Consider the following 2,598-nt stretch of genomic DNA (forward strand, 5'->3'; position numbering starts at 1 on the left):
GTGGCAAATATTATCCTCAATGGAGAAAAACTAAAAGCCTTCCTTATAAAATCTGGTACAAGACAAGGCTGTCCTCTCTCACCACTCCTATTCAACATAGTACTGGAAGTCTTTGCTATAGTGATTGGGCAAGAAAAAGATATCAAGGAAACCCAGATAGGAAAAGAAGAAGTCAAACTCTCAGTGTTTGCAGATGCCATGATACTCTACTTAGAAAACCTTAAAGACTCACCAAAAAAAATCTTCTAGAAATAATTGATTCATATAGCAAGTGGCAGGCTACAAAATTAACACACAAAAATCAATGGCCTATTATACACCAATAATGATAGGGAAGAAATGGACATTAAGAAAACAACACGTGCTCAATTTTGCAGCACATATACTAAAATTAAAACAATACAGAGACGGTTAGCATGGCCCCTACACAAGGATGACATGCAAATTTGTGATGTGTCCCATATTTTAAAAAAAAGAGAAAGAAAAGAAAACAACCCCATTCACATTAGTAACACAAAAATTCAAATATCTTGGAGTCAACCTGACTAAAGATGTGAAGGATCTATACAAAGAAAACTATAAAACACTGCTCCCAGAATTAAGAGAAGACACGTGGAAATGGAAACACATACCCTGCTCATGAATTAGCAGGATCAACATCATTAAACTGGCAATACTTCCAAAAGCATTGTACAGATTTAAAGCGTTCCTCTAAAGATACTCATGACATTCTTTAAAGAACTGAATCAAACACTTCTAAAATTTATTCGGAAGAATAAAAACCCTCGAATAGCTAAAGCACTCCTTGGGAAAAGGAATATAGGAGGCATTACTTTCCCCATATTTAAGCTGTATTATAAAGCAATAGTTATAAAAACAGCATGGCATTGGAATAAAGACTGACCCTCAGATCAGTGGAATAGGCTTGAGTACTCAGACATATAACCACCCCAGACATATAATCACCTAGTTTTTTATAAAGGAGCAGGAAATCCAAAATGTAGCAAGGAAAGTCTCTTAAACAAGTGGTGTTGGCACAACTGGTTAGCTACTTGCAAAAAAAGCGAACTCAGACCTCCAGCTAACACCATGTACGAAGGTAAAATCCAAATGGATTAAAGACCTTGATATCAGATTTGAAACTCTAAGGTATATAAAATAACATGTAGGTAAAACACTCCATGACATTGAGACTAAAGGCATCTTTAAGGAGGAAACAGTACTCTCCAAACAAGTGGGAGTAGAGATAAACAGATGGAACTATATTAAGCTGAGAAGCTTCTGCACCTCAAAGGAGATAGTGCCTAGAATACAAAAGCCACCCACTGAGTGGGAGAAATTATTCACCCAATACCCATCAGATAAAGGACTAATATCCAAAATATACAAGGTATTGACAGAACTATACAAGAAAAAACATCTAACCCCATCAAAAAATGGGGAGAAGAAATGAACATTTTGTAAAAGAAGAAATGCAAATGGCCAAAAGGCACATAAAAAGATGCTCAATGTCACTAATCGTCAGGGAGATGCAAATCAAAACTATGAGGTTGCACCTCATGCCACTGAGATTGGCAGACATCACAAAGAAGGAAAACAAGCAGTGCTTGAGGGGATGTGGAGAGAAAGGAACTCTTTTTCATTGCTGGTGGGAATGCTTTCTAATCCAACCTTTATAGAAAGCAATATGGAGATTCCTCCAAAAGCTGGAAGTTGAGCTCCCATACAGTCCAGCTTTGCTACTCCTAGGTATATATTCTAGGAATACAAAAATACAATACAAAAATCCCTTCCTCACACCTGTATTCATTGCAGCGCTGTTTAAAATAGTCAGACTCTGGAAACAGTCTAGATGCCCCTCAATAAATGAGTGACTAAAGAAACTGTGGTACATATACACAATGGAATACTATGCAGCCATCAGAAGAGATGAAGTCATAAAATTTTCTTATACATGGAATCTATTATGCTAAGTGAAAAAATTCAGAGGGAAAGAAAGACACAGAATAGTTTCACTCATCTATGGGTTTTAAGAAAAATGAAAGACATTTTTAGCAGTATCTCAGAGACAAGAAATATGAGGGCTGGTAGGTGCAGCTCATGACTTGAAGCTCACCACATAGAGTGATGAGTGTAGTTAGAGAAATAACTACTCTGAGAACTATCATAACAATGTGAATGAATGAAGTACAGGTGTGGATGGGGTGGAAAGGAGGGAGATCTGGGAAATTGGTGGTGAGAATCTTGCACTGGTAAACGGGGATGTTCTTTACATAACTGTAATCATACAACTACAATCATATTTGTAATCAAAGTGTTTAAATAAAGATAATATAACAATAAAAATAATCCTGACCCTGAATTTAAGGAGGCCCAGTGCTTTATATTCTGACCCCTTTAATGCCTCTAATAATCCAGGTGAATATTTCATGTCTAATATTTATTTACAATTTTACTCTCATAGACTATTTAATTCAAATTATTAACTGATTTTTTCAAATTACTTATTTGAAAAAAAGCTTAGATATTCCACATTCCTTTCTCAGCATCTTCAACTAATATTCTGTTTCAAATTATCTGATAAGAATTATAATTTCC

At 35.6% G+C, this 2,598-nt stretch overlaps 1 non-coding gene across 1 annotated transcript; it reads left to right on the top strand.

Annotated features, from left to right (window-relative positions):
• The first annotated feature begins 361 nt into the window (after positions 1-361).
• Positions 362-468, top strand: LOC126021606 (U6 spliceosomal RNA). Its single transcript, XR_007500107.1, has one exon. It is a non-coding gene; the product is annotated as a U6 spliceosomal RNA (small nuclear RNA).
• The last annotated feature ends 2,130 nt before the right edge of the window (positions 469-2,598 follow it).

Source organism: Suncus etruscus, chromosome 10 (assembly GCF_024139225.1).
Source record: "Suncus etruscus isolate mSunEtr1 chromosome 10, mSunEtr1.pri.cur, whole genome shotgun sequence".
Taxonomy (NCBI): domain Eukaryota; kingdom Metazoa; phylum Chordata; class Mammalia; order Eulipotyphla; family Soricidae; genus Suncus; species Suncus etruscus.